The sequence below is a fragment of the Triticum dicoccoides genome, chromosome 1B (assembly GCF_002162155.2).
Source record: "Triticum dicoccoides isolate Atlit2015 ecotype Zavitan chromosome 1B, WEW_v2.0, whole genome shotgun sequence".
Classification (NCBI taxonomy): domain Eukaryota; kingdom Viridiplantae; phylum Streptophyta; class Magnoliopsida; order Poales; family Poaceae; genus Triticum; species Triticum dicoccoides.
In genome coordinates this window covers 420,838,283-420,858,209 of record NC_041381.1, presented here as the reverse complement: position 1 = coordinate 420,858,209, position 19,927 = coordinate 420,838,283, and the positions used below count along the sequence as shown (strand labels likewise).

The 19,927-nt window shown below is 43.8% G+C and overlaps 1 non-coding gene across 1 annotated transcript; it reads right to left on the bottom strand.

The window, feature by feature from the left end:
• Nucleotides 1–10,429: 10,429 nt before the first annotated feature.
• Nucleotides 10,430–10,548, bottom strand: LOC119351495. The gene has a single exon (XR_005169983.1). It is a non-coding gene; the product is annotated as a U5 spliceosomal RNA (small nuclear RNA).
• Between the last annotated feature and the right edge of the window lie 9,379 nt (nt 10,549–19,927).

The following is a 19,927-nucleotide window of genomic DNA, read 5'->3' as shown; positions in this document are numbered from 1 at the left end:
CATATACTAGTGGGAATTTTTTATTATACTATGATAGAGAGTCTCCTATGCTGTCACTTTCATATACTAGTGGGAATTTTTCATTATAGAACTTGGCTTGTATATTCCAATGATGGGCTTCCTCAAATTGCCCTAGGTCTTCATGAGAAAGCGAGTTGGATGCACACCCACTTAGTTTATTTTGTTGAGCTTTCATATATTTATAGCTCTAGTGCATCCGTTGCATGGCAATCCCTACTCACTCACATTGATATCTATTGATGGGCATCTCCATAGCCCGTTGATACGCCTAGTTGATGTGAGACTATCTTCTCCCTTTTTGTCCTCACAACCACCACCATATACCACCATAGTGCTATGTCCATGGCTTGCGCTCATGTATTGCGTAAGAGTTGAAAAAGCTGAAGCACGTTAAAAAGTATGAACCAATTGCTTGGCTGGAACCGGGGTTGTGCATGATGGAGTATTTTGTGTAATGAAAATGAAGCATGGCCTAACTATATGATTTTGTAGGGATAAGCTTTCTTTGGCTATGCTATTTTGATAGGACATGATTAGTTGTTAGTATGCTCCGAAGCATTATTATTTTTATGTTTTATAAGCTTTTATCTTGAATAATTTGGATCTGAACAATCATGCCACAATAAAGAAAATTAGATTGAGAATTATGCTAGGTAGCATTCCACATCAAAAAATTTGTTTTTATCATTTACCTACTCGAGCACGAGCAGGAATTAAGCTTGGGGATGCTTGATACGTCTTCAATGTATCTATAATTTTTGATTGTTCCATGCTATTATATTACCCCTTTTGGATGTTTATGGGCTTTATTTTACACATTTATATCATTTTTGGGACTAACCTACTAACCGGAGGCCCAGCCCGTATTGCTGTTTTTTTGCCTATTTCAGTATTTCGAGAAAAGGGAATATCAAATAGAGTCCAAACGGAATGAAACCTTCGGGAGCGTGATTTTTGGAACGAACATGATCCTGAGGACTTAGAGTGCAAGTCAAGAAGCAATCGAGGCGGACAGGAGATAGGAGGGCGCGCCCACCCCCTCTGGGTGCGCCCCCTATCTCCTGGGCCCCTCGAGCGGCCACCGACGTACTTATTCCTCCTATATATACCCATGTACCCCGAAAACATCCAGGGAGCCAATGAAAAACAATTTCCACCACCGTAAACTTCTGTATCCGCGAGATCCCATCTTGGAGCCTTCGTCGGCGCTCCGCCGGAGGGGCAATCGACCATGGAGGGCTTCTACATCAACACCATAACCCTTCCGATGAGTTGTGAGTAGTTTACCATAGACCTTCGGGTCCATAGTTATTAGCTAGATGGCTTCTTCTCTCTTTTTGGATCTCAATACCATGTTCTCCCCCTCTCTTGTGGAGATCTATTCGATGTAACTCTTTTTGCGGTGTGTTTGTCGAGATCAGATGAATTGTGGGTTTATGATCAAGTTTACCTATGAGAAATATTTGAATCTCCTCTGAATTATTTTATGTATGACTGAGTTATCTTTGCAAGTCTCTACGAATTATCAGTTTGGTTTGGCCTACTAGATTGATCTTTCTTGCCATGGGAGAAGTGCTTAGCTTTGGGTTCAATCTTGCGGTGACCTTACCCAGTGACAGCAGGGGTTGCAAGGCACGTATTGTATTGTTGCCATCGAGGATAAAAAGATGGGGTTTATATCATGTTGCATGAGTTTATCCCTCTACATCATGTCATCTTTCTTAATGCGTTACTCTGTTCTTATGAACTTAATACTCTAGATGCATGCTGGATAGCGGTTGATTTGTGGAGTAATAGTAGTAGATGCAGGCAGGAGTCGGTCTACTTGTCACGGATGTGATGCCTATATACATGATCATGCCTAGATAATCTCATAATTATCTATCAATTGCTCGACAGCAATTTGTTCACCCACCGTAATACTTATGCTATCTTGAGAGAAGCCACTAGTGAAACCTATGGCCCCGGGGTCTATCTTTTATCATATAAGCTTTCGATCTACTTTTATTTGCATCTTTACTTTCCGCATCTATATTATAAAATACCAAAAATATATTTATCTTATCATACTATCTCTATCAGATCTCACTTTCGCAAGTGGCCGTGAAGGGATTGACAACCCCTTTATTGCGTTGGTTGCGAGTTCTTTGTTTGTTTGTGTAGGTGCGTGTGACTTTTGAGGAGCCTCCTACTGGATTGATATCTTGGTTCTCAAAAACTGAGGGAAATACTTACGCTACTATTGCTGCATCACCCTTTCCTCTTCAAGGAAAACCAACACAAGCTCAAGACGTAGCATGCTTCACTTATATCTTTTTAGAGCACGGCGGTGGTTTTATTTTGAAGAAAGTAATGAACTCTCATGCTTCATTTATATTATTTTGAGGGTCTCTTAGACAACATGGTAATTTGCTTTGGTTATAAAATTGGTCATAATATGATGGGCATCCAAGTTGGGTATAATAAAAACTATCATATAGAGCACATTGAATGCTATGATCAATTTGATGCTTGATGGTTGTTTTGAGATATGAGGATGGTAATATTAGAGCCATGCTAGTTGGGTAGTTGTGAATTTGAGGAATACTTGTGTAAAAGTTTGTGATTCCCGTAGCATGCACGTATGGTGAACCGTTATGTGATGAAGTTGGAGCATGAATTATTTTTTGATTGTCTTCCTTATGAGTGGCGGTCGGGGACGAGCGATGGTCTTTTCCTACCAATCTATCCCCCTAGGAGCATGCGCGTAGTACTTCGTTTCGATGACTAATAGATTTTTGCAATAAGTATATGAGTTCTTTATGACTAATGTTGAGTCCATGGATTATACGCACTCTCACCCTTCCACCATTTCTATCCTATCTTGTGTTGTGCAATTTTCGCCGGTGCCATACAACCACCATATACCTTCCTAAAAACAGCCACCATATCTACCTATTATGGCATTTCTATAGCCATTCTGAGATATATTGCCATGCAACTTTCCACCGTTCTGTTTATTATGACACGCTCCATCATTATCATATTGCCTTGCATGATCATGTAGTTGACATCGTATTTGTGGCAAAGCCACCTTCATAATTCTTTCATACATGTCACTCTTGATTCATTGCACATTTCGGTACACCACCGGAGGCATTCACATAGAGTCATATTTTGTCCTAAGTATCGAGTTGTAATTCTTGAGTTGTAAGTAAATAAAAGTGTGATGATCTTCATTATTAGAGCATTGTCCTAGTGAGGAAAGGATGATGGAGACTATGATTCCCCCACAAGTCGGGATGAGTCTCCGAACTTTATGAAAAATAAAAGAGGCCAAATAAGCCCAAATAAAAAAATGGCCAAAGAAGCCCACCAAAAATGAGAGAAAAAGAGAGAAGGGACAATGTTACTATCCTTTTGCCACACTTGTGCTTCAAAATAGCACCATGATCTTCATGATAGAGAGTCTCCTATGTTGTCACTTTCATATACTAGTGGGAATTTTTCATTATAGAATTTGGCTTGTATATTCCAATGATGGGATTCCTCAAATTGCCCTAGGTCTTCGTGAGCAAGCAAGTTGGATGCATATCCACTTAGTTTCTTTTGATGAGCTTTCATACACTTATAGCTCTAGTGCATCCGTTGCATGGCAATCCCTACTCACTCACGTTGATATCTATTAATGGGCATCTCCATAGCCCGTTATTACGCCTAGTTGATGTGAGACTATCTTCTCCTCCTTTTTGTCTTCTCCACAACCACCATTCTATTGCACCTATAGTGCTATGTCCATGGCTCACGCTCATATATTGCGTGAAGATTGAAAAAGTTTGAGAACATCAAAAGTATGAAACAATTGCTTGGCTTGTCATCGAGGTTGTGCATGATTAAATACTTTGTGTGATGAAGATAGAGCATAGTCAGACTATATGATTTTGTAGGGATAGCTTTCTTTGGCCATGTTATTTTGAGAAGACATGATTACTTTTGTTGGTATGCTTGAAGTATTATTATTTTTATGTCAATATTAAACTTTTGTCTTGAATCATTTGGATCTGAACATTCATGCCACAATAAATAAAATTACATTGAGAAATATGCTAGGTAGCATTCCACATCAAAAAAATCTGTTTTTATCATTTACCTACTCGAGGACGAGCAGGAATTAAGCTTGGGGATGCTTGATACGTCTCCAGCATATCTATAATTTTTGATTGTTCCATGCTATTATATTATCTATTTTGGATGTTTATGGGATTTACTATACACTTTTTTATTAGTTTTGGGACTAACCTATTAACCGGAGGCCCAACCCATATTGTTGCTTTTTTTTGCCTATTTCAGTGTTTCGCAGAAAAGGAATATCAAACAGAGTCCAAACGGAATGAAACCTTCGGGAGAGTTATTTTTGGAACGAAAACAATCCAGGAGACTTGGAGTAGACGTCAGGGAAGCAATGAGGTGGCCACGAGGGTCTAGGGCGCGCCCCCCACCCTCGTGGGCCCCTCGTGGCTCCCCTGACCGACTTCTTTCGCCTATATATATCCATATGCCTCGAAAATATCCAGGCGCACAATAGATCAGGAGTTCTGCCACTGCAAGCCTCTGTAGCCACCAAAAACCAATCAGGACCATGTTCCGGCACCCTGTCAGAGGGGGGATCCCTCACCGGTGGCCATCTTCATCATCCCGGCGCTCTCCATGACGAGGAGGGAGTAGTTCACTTTTGGGGCTGAGGGTATGTACCAGTAGCTATGTGTTTGATCTCTCTCTCTCTCTCTCTCTCTCTCTCTCTCTCTCTCTCTTGTTCTTGATTTGGCACGATCTTGATGTATCGCGAGCTTTGCTATTATAGTTGGATCTTATGATGTTTCTCCTCCTCTACTCTCTTGTAATGGATTGAGTTTTCCCTTTCAAGTTATCTTATCGGATTGAGTCTTTAAGGATTTGAGAACACTTGATGTATTTCTTACATGTGCTTATCTTTGGTGACAATGGGATATCACGTGATCTACTTGATGTATGTTTTGGTGATCAACTTGCGAGTTCAGTGACCTTGTGAACTTATGCATAGGGGTTGGCACACGTTTTCATCTTAACTCTTTGGTAGAAACTTTGGGGCACTCTTTGAAGTTCTTTGTGTTGGTTGAATAGATGAATCTGAGATTATGTGATGCATATCGTATAATCATACCCACGGATACTTGAGGTGACATTGGAGTATCTAGGTGACATTAGGGTTTTGGTTGATTTGTGTCTTAAGGTGTTATTCTAGTACGAACTCTATGATAGATCGAACGGAAAGAATAGCTTCGTGTTATTTTACTACGGACTCTTGAATAGATCGATCAGAAAGGATAACTTTGAGGTGGTTTCGTACCCTACAATAATCTCTTCGTTTGTTCTCCGCTATTAGTGACTTTGGAGTGACTCTTTGTTGCATGTTGAGGGATTGTTATATGATCCAATTATGTTATTATTGTTGAGAGAACTTGCACTAGTGAAAGTATGAACCCTAGGCCTTGTTTCCTAGCATTGCAATACCATTTACGCTCACTTTTACCACTTGTTACCTTGCTGTTTTTATATTTTCAGATTACAAATACTCATATCTACCATCCATATTGCACTTGTACCACCATCTCTTCGCCGAACTAGTGCACCTATACAATTTACCATTGTATTGGGTGTGTTGGGGACACAAGAGACTCTTTGTTATCTGGTTGCGGGGTTGTTTGAAAGAGACCATCTTCATCCTACGCCTCCCACGGGTTGATAAACCTTAGGTCATCCACTTGAGGGAAATTTGCTACTGTCCTACAAACCTCTACACTTGGAGGCCCAACAACGTCTACAAGAATAAGGTTGTGTAGTAGACATCACTCGTTGCTCCACTTCGGGCTATTTTGTCTATCTTGGACCCTCACTTATCTCGTGGTCGTCCAAGCGGCAGCCTATGGTCTCTCGTTCCAGTGCTGAGGCTGAGTATCGCACTGTGGCCAACGCCGTCGCCGAGTGTTCATAGCTTCGCCAACTGCTTCAGGAGCTCTCTTGCCATGTTGACCATGCCACGGTGGCCTACTACGACAACATCTCGACGGTCTAACTCTCCGCTAACCCAGTGCATCATCGACGGACCAAGCATATTGAGTTGGATATTCATTTTGTTCGGGAATAGGTGGCCCTTGGCCATATTCGTGTTTTACACGTCCCTACTTCCCAATAATTTCCTGATATCATGACCAAGGGTTTGCCTACGGTGTCATTTGAGGAGTTCTGGTCCAGTCTTTGCATCAGCCGCGGTGCCGCTTCGACTGTGGGAGGGTGTTGAGTATATGTGTTATGTGAATATTGTGTATTGGGCCCGCCTCCTAGTTCCTTGTATAGTTGAGGTCTATGGCCCACCTTTGTACATCATATATACGTGCATATGCATGAAGAGCAATACATCGTGCAATCATAATATCATACATGGACTACATCCTCCTCAACTCAAATGGATACATCGACTACTTCCTCGTGAACGATACCACCATCGAAACCTCCACAAAATCAGTGCCGGTCCAGGTGACCTAAGTCATCAACGTCTGCCGCGCCTATCCAGATTCTACGTCTACAACCTGATGTCTACTACGCAACTTTATTCTTGTAGACACGTGTTGGGCCTCCAAGCGCAGAGTTTTGTAGGACAGTAGCAATTTTCCCTCAAGTGGATGACCTAAGGTTTATCAATCCGTGAGAGGTGTAGGATGAAGATGGTATCTCTCAAACGACCCTGCAACCAAATACAAGAAATCTCTTGTGTCCCCAACACACCCAATACAATGGCAAATTGTATATGTGCACTAGTTCGGCGAAGAGATGGTGATAAAAGTGTAATATGGATGGTAGAAATATATTTTTATAATCTGAATAAATAAAAACAGCAAGGTAGCAAATAGTAAACGGGCACAAAAACAGTGTTGCAATGCTTAAAATGAGGCCTACGGTCCGTACTTTCGCTAGTGCAACCTCTCAACAATGCTAACATAGTTGGATCATATGATTATCCCTCAAAGTGCAATAAAGAATCACTCTCGAGTTCCTATTAGCGGAGAACAAAAGACATGAATTGTTTGTAGGTCACGAAACCACCTCAAAGCTATTCTTTCCGTTTGATCTATTCAAGAGTTCGTACTAAAATAACACAAAGCAATTTTTTCCGTTTGATCTATCCTAGAGTTCATACTAGAATAACACCAAAGCAAATTCATATTCATAAATACTCAATCCACACAAAGAACTATAAAGAGACCCCAAAGTTTTCGTCAGAGAAAAACGTGCATCAACCCCTATGCATAGATTACCCCAATATCACCGTGGGAATCCGCGAGTTGAATGCCATAACACATACCAAGTGAATCAATAAGATACCTCATTGCCCCCTCAAGTATTCATATTGCAAGACATATATCATGTGTTCTCATATCTGAATATTCAATCAGACAAGACAAAACTTTGAAGGGTAAAGATTCAATTCATCATAACAAGAGTATAGAGGGGAGAAACATCATATGATCTGACTATATTAACAAAGCCCATGATATAGATCATGAGAGAGAGAGAGATCAAACACATAGCTACTGGTACAAACCCTCAGCCCCGAGGGTGGACTACTCCCTCCTCATCGTTGTGGCCGCAGGGTGCCAGAATGGGGTCTAGATTGGATCTCGTGCACACAGAGACCTTGCGGCAACGTAACTTCTGATCTAGGGCTACCCCGAAGGGTTTCAGAATATTTGGAAATTTATACTGCAAAGAGGGGGTGCGGGAGGCCACCGAGGTGGGCACAACCCACCTGGGCGCGCCAGGGGGCCCTGGTGCGCCCTGGTAGGTTGTGACCCCCTGGGGCACCCCCCAGGTGCAGCTCGGGCCCATTGGGTTCCTTCTGGTGCATAAAAAATCTCCAAAAAGTTACGCGGTGTTTGGACTCCGTTTGATATTGATTTCCTGCGATGTAAAAAACAAGCAAAAAACAGCACCTGACACTGGGCACTAGGTCAATAGGTTAGTCCCAAAAATGATATAAAGTTGCTATAAAATGATTGTAAAACATCCAAGAATGATAAAATAACAGCATGAATACTTCATAAACTATAGATACATTGGAGACGTATCACAGCCCCACCGTCCACAGTGCCCCCACAGTGTCGGAGATCGTTTGGTCGTCGGAGAACCTCGCCCTCCTCCGCATCTACCTCGCTGCTTCCAGCCCAGCAGAGTACTTCATCTACAGGGTGGGAGGGCCAAGCTGCAAGGCCAGGGCGTCGCTTGATCTGCTCCTAGGCGTCGGCCCGTATATCTACAGAGAGACGATCGACCAGAACCTCATCGACCTACTACCGGACGGCGACGGCAAGCACTTTGTCCTGGCCTCTTTCGGATGGGAGTCAAAGATGTACATGTACAGGATCCATGTCTTCAGGTAGCACGACGCCTGGACCCAGCAGCCACTCGTCCCAGGCATTCCCTCTGGACTAACAGAGCGTCAAGCAGATGTGACTCCGGACAAGGTGATCAACTTGGGAGATGGGGTGCTTGGCTATGTCAATCTATGGCATGGCATGCTGCTCTGCAACATGCTGGACGAGCCTGTGACGTCGTGCTTTGTTCCATTGCCCACGCTGCTGCCCAACAACCGAGAACACTACCGCGAAATCCTGGCATGGTCCTTCTACGACATCACGTGCATAGATGGCATGATGATCACATGTGTCGAGTTGGAACAATTGTTCAAGCTTAGAAGCAACAGCATCCCCGACGTCTCTAGCAAGGACGTGCTCTGTGACTCTAAATTGGCCAAGGATCCGAAGGAGGAGGATGAATACGAGTCCGCTGGTTGGAGGCTCATCACGTGGTACAGGCACATCTCTTGGGACTATTGGCGCAAAGGGAGAATGCTTCATGTTGATGACCTTGGAACTGTCTCTTTGCATGATCTCGGTGGTGCTGCAGACCTGCGATTGAAGGATCTGAAAACATCCGGTCCCATCCTGTGTGGTGATGATGTTGTTTGCCTTAGGTCAAAGGAGGGTGGTTGGAATGGAACTAAATGGGTTGTCACTGTTGACATGAGGAACAAGGGCAGTGCGAGAGCTGATGCCACTTGATGCAAATAGATCCTTGGATTTCCATCCAACCTACATTCGATGTGTGCTGCACAAATATCTGATGAATGGCAATTCAGGTAACTGTGCAGCTCAATGTTTTTCCTTGTGTCCTTTTTAGGAATATGTCGTTGTATCCATAGGTGTGTTCAAGCACATTTTATTTCAGTCTGTATGGTTCTTGTTTTGTGTAGCCCATGTTAGATTGGTCACATCGTCTATTGTTCATGTTAGATCGGTCAGTCTCATCATCTGTATGGATTTGGGCTATTTTCTTCACTTGTGGCTTGTAAGGGTAAATGATAGTTGAAGACTTGAATCCTCGGAAATGTTTGATTTTTGTTGAAGAACTTGGAATTTCTTGAGGTGTAATTAAGTAAAAGGACATCTTACTTTAGGTACTCACTTTGAATTGGTACGATCAATTCGTTGTTAGATTGTGCTGATTGGGGCCTGAATTCAAACTGGTAATTTGGTTGTGAAATCATCATGCATTTGAGTATTTCTGTAGTGATTAGTGAGTGATCATGAATCTAATTGTTTTGTGCTCCATGTGCATCAGATGAAGTTGAGGATGGTGCAAGAAATGCTCATTATGCTAGCAGTGCTATTCGTGAGGTATAGTCCCACCATGATGCCCTGTTTCTTTTTTCTATTTTTTTGAACACAGTACTGATGCCATGTTTCTAGTGTTTCTGTTTTGCCCTCTTTGCGTTGTAAGATGACCTATAAGTTGGTTTTGCAGCTGCGCCTGCCAAACTCAAACCATGACAGCAAGAGTCCCCAGCAGAAGCGGCAGAGATTGTTGCAACCAAACCAAATATTGTGGCCAGAGGATCCGCAATAGGTACCGCAACCATAGATTATCCAATCCTCCTCATGTACATCCATGAATCTTGTGATATGGAAAAAGTTTCTGTGCAAGATACTTGATCTTCAAGTCCTCATTTTTTTGGTCAGGCGACACCCAGATTTGAACTGGGGATAAAGGATTTGCAGTCCCATGCCTTACCGTTGGCCATGCCGCCAAATCCGATTCAAAATCGGGCAAAATTTTATGCATATGGTCTTGAAAAGTTATACTGTTCTACACGAACTAGTGATTTTTCCATCGTATTATTTCAAAAAAATAGGAGGGCAAACTATTGCAAGAGGAACTGCAGGAATACTAAGCCTCTAGCCCAAGACACAAGAGGGTCTAAGATCTAGATTACTTTTTACAAGGGTACATATCAACATAAATAATATCAAACATTTGGAGACTTGAATTGTGGGGGTTTTCTCACAAAGAGAAAACACCCTCAAAAATTTAGCGTATGTTGCTTAGTGTGGCGTGCACACAGTATTCTTTAGTAAAAGGCGAAATAATAGTTCGCTTTGTGCTCATCACGCAGCTGCGTGGCTCTCAACGGTTACACCACGCCCTCTTATGTAGCCAAGCTCTCTGCTCCCTCCTGCTTAGCCAGGCGATGTGGGACTAAGGGGCTGTTTGGTTTGCGCCCACGTTGGCCTTGCCCATCATGGGCTCGCCAAATAATTGGCGTGGGATTTGGCCACACATGCCTTGCCAAAAAGTTGGCTACGAATTGAACTAAGCCTGATGTGGAGCTGCGAGCGCACCAATTTTTTGACCACCAACCAAATGAGCACCAAAGTTGGGTCAACGATCAAATTTTTGGCATGGCATCTCGGGGCAATGATCCAAATAGCCCCTTAAACGCCTGCCTCCGCCCGCTGCTTTCCCTTCGGCTGCAGCGCTGCTGCTGCCGCACATGTTCACCAGAAAGCCCAGAGAAACACGTTATGTTGGATCTACAGACCGATGGGATGATCTTCTCTCGAGAAAGCCCACTCGAGATGCAACAACAGCCCAGCCCACGGTGGTCTTGTCTCCTTCGCGACTCCTTTCTGCAACTCCGCTCGATAGACAGCGAACTGAGATTCCTCAAAAATAAATGAACCTTTCTTTTTCCTTTGGGAAGCGCTAAAACTCAGTCGACTGAGTTTTAGTGAAGTCTCAGTCGACTGGCCTAGCCATTAGATTTTCTTTTGCTAGTTTACGACGTATGCTGTTTCGTGAAAAACCAACGTGTGACGTTTTGTGTTGGGCTGCTTTCTTTCGGCTTTGTTTTTTCTGTCACGGGTGAGGCTTGCTTGCGTGGTGGGCTGCCTAGCTACTGGCTTGAGCCTTTTTCATTGTCAGTCGCTTTTTTTGTTTGTCGGTTGGTCTGCCATTTTTTTCATTTTTCATTTACTCGTTTGTACACGTTTAATTTTCCATTTTTTCTCATCTTCATGTATTTTATGCTTTACCTCATTTATTTATTTAGTTATATGTTGTTTCCTCTTTTATTTTTTATTTTATCATTTTTGATAATTTGTTCTTGTTTTTCTTTATACACACACACACACACACACACACACACACACACATAGGATGGTATTATAACGCAACCTACAATTACACGTGTCACAATCCGTGTGTAACTACAAGGAGTACAATGTGATTGTAACTTGAGGGGAGGGACGTTTGTCTAGTTGCATGTCCGTCACTAGAGCTATAATTGCACTTGTTGCAACGTGCACGCAACTGCAAGGGGTACAACGTGACTGCAACTGCAGGGGATGGATGTTGACCAATTGCATGTCCGTCACTAGAGTTGCAATTGCACGTGTCGCAACTTGTCTGCAACCGCAAGGGATACATTATGATTTGGAACTGTAGGGGTGGTGGTGGATGACTAGGTGCATGTTCTCGACAAGAGCTGCAACCGCATGCGTTGCAACCCACCTGCAACTGGAGGGGAGATGTCGACTAGTTGCACGTCCACCACTAGAATTGCAACTGCACGCATCACAACCTGCCTGCAACTGCAAGGGGTAAAACACAACTTCAGGTAGAGGGGAGGATGTCGGTCAGTTACATGTCCACCACTAGAGTTGCAACGCACATGTCGTAACCTACTTGCAACTGCAATGGGTACAACACGACTACAACTAGAGGGAGAGAGGCCAGTTGCATGTCCACCACAAGAGTTGTAACTACACATATCACAACCTACCTACAATTGTAAGGGATACAACATGACTGCTGTTGGGTAACGTAGCAGAAATTCAAAATTTTCCTACGAGTCACCAAGATCTATCTATGGAGAGACTAGCAACGAGAGAGAGGGGAGTACATCTACATACCCTTGTAGATCGCTAAGCGGAAGCGTTCAAGAGAATGGGATTGAAGGATTCGTACTCTCGTGATCCAAATCACCAGAGATCCTAGTGCCGAACAGACGGCACCTCCGCGTTTAACACACGTACAGCCCGGTGACGTCTCCCATGCCTTGATCCAGCAAGGAGAGAGGGAGAGGTTGAGGAAGACTCCATCCAGCAGCAGCACAACGGTGTGATGGTGGTGGAGGAGCGTGGCAATCCTGCAGGGCTTCGCCAAGCACCGCGGGAGAGGAGGAGAAAGAGAGGTAGGGCTGCGCCAACAAGAGAAGAACTTCGTGTGTTGGGCTGCCCCTTTGCCTCCACTATATATAGGGGGAGAGGGAGGGCTGTGCCCCCACCTAGGGTTCCCTCCCTAGGGGTGGCGACTGCCCCAATCCCCATCTGGGGTGGCGACCAAGTGGGGGGGAGAGGGAGGCGCACCAGGCATGGGCCTTTAGGGCCCATCTGCCCTAGGGTTTGCCCCCTCTTCTCTCTAGGTGCATGGGCCTTGGTGGGGAGGCGCCCCAGCCCACCTAGGGACTGGTCCCTTCTCACACTTGGCCCATGTATGCCTCCGGGGCCCGTGGCCCCTCCCGGTGGACCCCCAGACCCCTTCGGTGGTCCGGGTACACTACCGGTGATGCCCGGAACACTTCCGGTGGCCAAAACCATACTTCCTATATATCAATCTTTACCTCCGGACCATTCCGGAACTCCTCGTGATGTCCGGGATCTCATCCGGAACTCCGAACAACATTCGGTAACCACATATATCTATTCCCTATAACCCTAGCATCATCGAACCTTAAGTGTGTAGACCCTACGGGTTCGGGAACCATGCAGACATGACCGAGACGTTCTCTGGTCAATAACCAACAGCGGGATCTGGATACCCATGTTGGCTCCCACATGTTCCACGATGATCTCATTGGATGAACCACGATGTCAAGGACTCAATCAATCCCGTATACAATTCCCTTTGTCTAGCGGTATTGTACTTGCCCAAGATTCGATCGTCGGTATGCCGATACCTTGTTCAATCTTGTTACCGGCAAGTCTCTTTACTCATTCCGTAACACATCATCCCATGATCAACCCCTTGGTCACATTGTGCACATTATGATGATGTCCTACCGAGTGGGCGCAGAGATACCTCTCCATCAACCGGAGTGACAAATCCCAGTCTCGACTCGTGCCAACCCAACAGACACTTTCGGAGATACCCGTAGTGCACCTTTATAGCCACCCAGTTACGTTGTGACGTTTGGTACATCCAAAGAATTCCTACGGTATCCGGGAGTTGCACAATCTCATGGTCTAAGGAAATGATACTTGACATTAGAAAAGTTGTAGCATACGAACTACATGATCTTTGTGCTAGGCTTAGGATTGGGTCTTGTCCATCACATCATTCTCCTAATGATGTGATCCCGTTATCCAATGTCCATGGTCAGGAAATCGTAACCATCTATTGATCAACGAGCTAGTCAACTAGAGGCTTACTAGGGACATGGTGTTGTCTATGTACCCACACATGTATCTAAGTTTCCTATCAATACAATTATAGCATGGATAATAAACGATTATTATGAACAAGGAAATATAATAATAATAACCAATTTATTATTGCCTTTAGGGCATATTTCCAACAGTCTCCCACTTGCACTAGAGTCAATAATCTAGTTCACATCGCCATGTGATTAACATTGACAGGTCACATCGCCATGTGACCAACATCCAAAGAGTTTACTAGTGTTACTAAACTAGTTCACATCACCATGTGATTAAGTCTCAATGAGTTCTAGGCTTTGATCATGTTTTGCTTGTGAGAGAGGTTTTAGTCAATGGGTCTGCAACATTCAGATCCGTATGTATTTCGCAAATCTCTAGGTCATATTGTAAATGTTGCTTCCACGCTCCACTTGGAGCTATTCCAAATGGTTGCTCCACTATACGTATCCGGTTTGCTACTCAGAGTCATTCGGATAGGTGTTAAAGCTTGCATCGACGTAACCCTTTACGCCGAACTCTTTATCACCTCCATAATCGAGAAACATGTCCTTTATTTACTCCAAGGACAATTTTGACCGCTGTCCAATTATCCATTCCTGGATCATTCTTGTACCCCTTGACTGACTCATGGCAAGGCACACTTTCGGTGCGGTACATAGCATGGCATACTATAGAGCCTACGTCTGAAGCGTAGGGGACGACCTTCGTCCTTTCTCTCTCTTCTGCCATGGTCGAGCTTTAACTCTTAACTTCATACCTTACAACTCAGGCAAGAACTCCTTCTTTGACTGATCCATCTTGAACACCTTCAAGATCATGTCAAGGTATGTGCTCATTTGAAAGTACCATTTAGCGGTTTTTGATCTATCCTCATAGATCTTGATGCTCAATGTTCAAGCAGCTTATTCCAGGTTTTCTATTGAAAAACACCTTTCAAATAACCCTATATGCTTTCCAGAAATTCTACACCATTTCTGATCAACAATATGTCAACAACATATACTTATCAGAAACTCTATAGTGCTCCCACTCACTTCTTTGGAAATACAAATTTCTCATAAACTTTGTATAAACCCAAAATCTTTGATCATCTCATCAAAGCGTACATTCCAACTCCGAGATGCTTACTCCAGTCCTTAGAAGGATCGCTAGAGCTAGCATACCTTTTAGCATCCTTAGGATCGACAAACCTTTCTGATTGTATCGCATACAACCTTTCCTTACGAAAACTGGTAAGGAAACTCGTTTTGACATCCATTTGGCAGATTTCATAAATGCAGCTAATGCTAACATGATTCCGACGGACTTAAGCATCGCTACGGATGAGAAAATCTCATCGTAGTCAACTTCCTTGAACTTGTGAAAAACTCTTCACCATAAGTCGAGCTTCACAGACGGTGACATTACCATCCACGTCCCTCTTCTTAAAGATCCATTTATCTCAATGGCTTGCCGATCATCGGGCAAGTCCACCAAAGTCCATGCTTTGTTCTGATACATGGATCCTATCTCGGATTTCATGGCTTCTAACCATTTATCGGAATATGGGCCCACCATTGCTTCTCCATAGCTCGTAGGTTCATTGTTGTATAGCAACATGACCTTCAAGACAGGATTACTGTACCACTCTGAAGTACGCGTCCTTGTCACCCTACGAGGTACGGTAGTGACTTGATCCAAAACTTCATGATCACTATCATAAGCTTCTACATCAATTGGTGTAGGCGCCATAGGAACAACTTCCTGTGCCCTACTACACACTAGTTGAAGTGACGGTTCAATAACCTCATCAAGTCTCCACCATCCTCCCACTTAATTCTTTCAAGAGAAACTTTTCCTCGAGAAAGGACCCGTTTCTAGAAACAATCATTTTGCTTCCGGATCTAAAATAGGAGGTATACCCAACTGTTTTTGGGTGTCCTATGAAGATGTATTTTATCCACTTTGGGTTCGAGCTTATCAACCGGAAACTTTTTCACATAAGCGTCACAGCCCCAAACTATTTAAGAAACGACAACTTAGGTTTCTCCAAACCATAGTTCAAACGGTGTCGTCTCAACGGAATTACGTGGTGCCCTATTAAAGTGAGTGCAGTTGTCTCTAATGCCTAACCCATGAACGATAGTGGTAATTCGATAAGAGACATCATGGTATGCACCATATCCAATAGGGTGCAACTATGATGTTCGGACACACCATCACACTATGGTGTTCCAGGCGGTATTAATTGTGAAACAATTTCCACAATGTCTTAATTTCGTGCCAAAGCTCGTAACTCAGATACTCATCTCTATGATCATATCATAGACATTTTATCCTCTTGTCACAATGATCTTCAACTTCACTCTAAAATTACTCTAACCATTCAATAATTCAGACTTGTGTTTCATCAAGTAAATATACTCAACATCTACTCGAATCATCTGTGAAGTAAGAACATAACGATATTCACTGCATGCCTCAGTACTCATTGGACTGCACACATCAAAATGTGTTACTTCCAACAAGTTGCTATCTTGTTCCATCTTACTGAAAACGAGGCTTTTCAGTCATCTTGCCCATGTGGTATGATTTGCATATCTCAAGTGATTCAAAATCAAGTGAGTCCAAACGATCCATCTGCATGGAGTTTCTTCATGCGTATACACCAATAGACACGGTTCGCATGTCTCAAACTTTTCAAAAACGAGTGAGTCCAAAGATCCATCAACATGGAGCTTCTTCATGCGTTTTACACCAATATGACTTACATGGCAGTGCCACAAGTAAGTGGTACTATCATTACTATCTTATATCTTTTGGCATGAAAACATGTATCACTACGATCGAGATTCAATAAACCATTCTTTTTAGGTGCAAGACCATTGAAGGTATTATTCAAATAAACAGAGTAACCATTATTCTCCTTAAATGAATAACCCTATTGCGATAGACATAATCCAATCATGTCTATGCTCAACGCAAACACCAAATCTCGATGGTAGAGGGAGCGTGCGATGCTTGATGACATAAACCTTGGAAACACTTCCAACACATATCGTCAGCTCAGCTTTAGCTAGTCTCCGTTTATTCCGTAGCTTTTATTTCGAGTTACTAACACTTAGCAACCGAACTGGTATCTAATACCCTGGTGCTACTAGGAGTACTAGTAAAGTACACATTAACATAATGTATATCCAATATACTTCCGTCGACCTTGCCTGCCTTCTTATCTACTAAGTATCTAGGGTGGTTCTGCTTTAGTGTCCGTTCCTCTCATTATAGAAGCACTTAGTCTCGGGTTTGGGTTCAACCTTGGGTTTTCACTAGAGCAGCAACTTTTTTGCCGTTTCATGAAGTATCCCTTCTTGCCCTTGCCCTTCTTGAAACTAGTGGTTTTACCAACCATCAACAATTCATGCTCCTTCTTGATTTCTACTTTCGCGGTGTCAAACATCGCGAATATCTCAAGGATCATCATATCTATCCCTGATATGTTATAGTTCATCACGAAGCTCTAGCAGCTTGGTGGCAATGACTTTGGAGAAACATCACTATCTCATCTGGAAGATCAACTCCCACTCGATTCAAGTGATGTTGTACTCAGATAATCTGAGCACAAGCTCAACGATTGAGCTTTTCTCCCTTAGTTTGCAGGCTAAGAAAATCGTCGGAGGTCTTATACCTCTTGACGTGGGCACGAGCCTGAAATCCCAATTTCAGCCCTTGAAACATCTCACATGTTCCGTGACGTTTCGAAATCGTCTTTGGTGCCTCATCTCTAAACCGTTTAACTGAACTATCACGTAGTTATCAAAACGTGTATGTCAAATGTTCGCAACATCCACAGACGACGTTCGAGGTTCAGCACACCGAGCGGTGCATTAAGGACATAAGCCTTCTACGAAGCAATGAGGACAATCCTCAGTTTACGGACCCAGTCCGCATAATTGCTACTATCAACTTTCAACTAAAATTTCTCTAGGAACATATCTAAAATAGTAGAACTAAAGCGTATGCAACGACATAATTTGCAAAAACCTTTTGACTATGTTCAGGATAATTAAGTTCATCTTATGAACTCCCACTCAGATAGACATCCCTCTAGTCATCTAAGTGATTACATGATCCGAATCGACTAGGTCGTGTCCAATCATCACGTGAGACGGACTAGTCATCATCGGTGAACATCTTCATGTTGATCGTATCTACCATACGACTCATGCTCGACCTTTCGGTCTCTTGTGTTCCGAGGCCATGTCTATACATGCTAGGCTCGTCAAGTCAACCTAAGTGTTTCGCGTGTGTAAATCTGGCTTACACCCGTTGTATGTGAACGTTAGAATCTATCACACCCGATCATCACGTGGTGCTTCGAAACAACGAACTTTCGCAACGGTGCACAGTTAGGGGGAACACTTTCTTGAAATTTTATGAGGGGTCATCTTATTTACTACCATCGTTCTAAGCAAATAAGATGCATAAACATGATAAACATCACATGCAATCAAAAAGTGACATGATATGGCCAATATCATTTTGCTACTTTTGATCTCCATCTTCAGGGCTCCATGATCATCATCGTCACCGGCATGACACCATGATCTCCATCATCGTGTCTCCATGAAGTTGTCTCGCCAAATTATTACTTCTACTACTATGGCTACCGGTTAGCAATAAAGTAAAGTAATTACATGGCATTGTTCAATGACACGCAGGTCATACAATAAATTAAGACAACTCCTATGGCTCCTGCCAATTGTCATACTCATCGACATGCAAGTCGTGATTCCTATTACAAGAACATGATCAATCTCATACATCACATATCATTCATCACATTCTTCTTGGCCATATCACATCACATAGCATACCCTGCAAAAACAAGTTAGACGTCCTCTAATTGTTGTTTGCATGTTTCACGCGGCTGCTATGGGTTTCTAGCAAGAAAGTTTCTTACCTACGCAAAAATCACAACGTGATATGCCAATTGCTATTTACCCTTCATAAGGACCCTTTTCATTGAATCCGATCCGACTAAAGTGGGAGAGACTGGCACCCGCTAGCCACCTTATGCAACAAGTGCATGTCAGTCGGTGGAACCTGTCTCACGTAAGTGTACGTGTAAGGTCGGTTCGGGCCGCTTCATCCCACAATACCATCGAAACAAGATTGGACTAGTAACGGTAAGCATATTGAACAAAATCAACGCCCACAACTAATTTGTGTTCTACTCGTGCATAGAATCTACGCAATAGACCTAGCTCATGATGCCATTGTTGGGTAACGTAGCAGAAATTCAAAATTTTCCTACGAGTCACCAAGATCTATCTATGGAGAGACTAGCAATGAGAGAGAGGGGAGTGCATCTACATACCCTTGTAGATCGCTAAGCGGAAGCGTTCAAGAGAACGGGGTTGAAGGAGTCGTACTCGTCATGATCCAAATCACCGGAGATCCTAGTGCCGAACAGACGGCACCTCCGCGTTCAACACACGTACAGCCCGGTGACGTCTCCCATGCCTTGATCTAGCAAGGAGAGAGGGAGAGGTTGAGGAAGACTCCATCCAGCAGCAGCACAACGGTGTGGTGGTGGTGGAGGAGCGTGGCAATCCTGCAGGGCTTCGCCAAGCACCGCGGGAGAGGAGGAGAAAGAGAGGTAGGGCTGCGCCAACAGGAGAAGAACTTCGTGTGTTGGGCTGCCCCTTTGCCTCCACTATATATAGGGGGAGAGGGAGGGCTGCGCCCCCACCTAGGGTTCCCTCCATAGGGGTGGCGGCAGCCCCAATCCCCATCTGGGGTGGCGGCCAAGTGGGGGGGAGAGGGAGGTGCACCAGGCATGGGCCTTTAGGGCCCATCTGCCCTAGGGTTTGCCCCCTCTTCTCTCTAGGCGCATGGGCCTTGGTGGGGAGGCGCCCCAGCCCACCTAGGGGCTGGTCCCTTCTCACACTTGGCCCATGTATGCCTCTGGGGCCCGTGGCCCCTCCCGGTGGACCCCCGGACCCTCCGGTGGTCCCGGTACACTATCGGTGATGCCCGGAACACTTCCGGTGGCCAAAACCATACTTCCTATATAT